The sequence below is a fragment of the Phacochoerus africanus genome, chromosome 3 (genome assembly GCF_016906955.1).
Source record: "Phacochoerus africanus isolate WHEZ1 chromosome 3, ROS_Pafr_v1, whole genome shotgun sequence".
NCBI classification, from domain to species: domain Eukaryota; kingdom Metazoa; phylum Chordata; class Mammalia; order Artiodactyla; family Suidae; genus Phacochoerus; species Phacochoerus africanus.
This window is the reverse complement of record NC_062546.1, coordinates 51,958,644-51,960,135: the sequence shown is the minus strand read 5'-3', so window position 1 is coordinate 51,960,135 and position 1,492 is coordinate 51,958,644.

The window sequence follows — 1,492 nt, the reverse complement described above, 5'->3', positions numbered from 1 at the left end:
CTTGGCAATTCCAACTGGTACCAGGGCACTGGCACGGCACACTTGTCATTAGGATGATTTCAAGACTGGTACCTCAAGTCCCCCAAAGACATGGTATTCATTCAAAACAGTCTGATCTTCCTCTAAGGCAAGCATTCCTCAGGGCTCCTTTATGGCCTTACAAGGGTTTTCTGATGGTGAACCAGAGTGCCTGTGAATTGCAACCTGCTTTAAAGTCAGAGCAAAGTAATATCAGGAGAAACAATGTCTTTGGCTACCAGGAAGGTGGTCATGAATACCCCATTGTCTTTTCCTAGAAAACGGACATACTGAACATTCTCTGATAATGTTTCCTATGTCCTGTCATCTGCTGTAATCCTTCTTTTTTCTTTTTTTGTCTTTTTGGGGCCACACCCGTGGCATAAGGAGGTTCCCAGGATAGGGGTTGAATCGGAGCTGTAGCCGCCGGCCTACACCACAGCCACAGCAACGAGGGATCTGAGCCGCATCTGTGACCTACACCATAGCTCACGGCAATGCCGGATCCTTAACCCACTGAACAAGGCCAGGGCTAGAACCCACATCCTCATGGATGCTAGTCGAGTTGTCAACTGCTGAGCCACGATGGAAACTCCTGCTCAAATCCATTTCAGCAGTACCCTGAGGTTCTCAGTTCTCTTTCTTTCTTTTTCCTCCCCCTCCCCTTCCCCTCCTCTTCTCCGTTCTCCCTCCCCTTCCCCCTTCCCCTTCCTCTTCCCCCCCTTCCTCCTTTTTTTTTTTTTTTTTTTCTGCGAACATTTGAATTGTACTCTCTTCACAAATTTCAATTAGGCAATGGAGTATTGTCCACTCTAGTCACTACATTTTTGCATTAGCTCCTCTGACCTTCTTCATCTTATAACCAAAAATGTGCACCCTTTCACCAACCTCTCCCTCCTTCCCCTCCCCCTCCCCCAACCCCTCTGTTTCTATGAGTTCAACTGTTTTCCTTTAAGATTCCACATATGAGTGAGATCACACAGTATTTGTCTTTCTTTGTTGGACTTGTTCCACTCAGCGTAATGTCTTCCAGGTTCATCCGCATTGTTGTCGTGAATGGTAGACTTTCCTTCTTTTTTATGGCTGAATTCTATTCCAGGGGATATACATCCCATTTTCTTTATCTATCCATCTGTCAACAGATGTCTTGGTTATTGTGAATAGTGCTGCAATGAACATGGGGGTGAATGTATCTCTTCTATACCCAATTTTTTTTCCTGTGCATATGTACCCAGAAGTGGGATTTCTGGATCATATGGTAGCTCTATTTTTCACTTTCTTTTTTTTTTAATGATTTTTATTTTTTCCATTATAGTTGATTTACAGTGTTCTGTCAGTTTCTACTGTATAGCAAAGTGACCCAGTCATACATATATATATACATTCTTTTTCTCACATTATCTTCTGTCATGTTCCATCACAAGTGACTGGATATAGTTCCCTGCGCAGGATCTCATTGCTTATCCATTCCAAA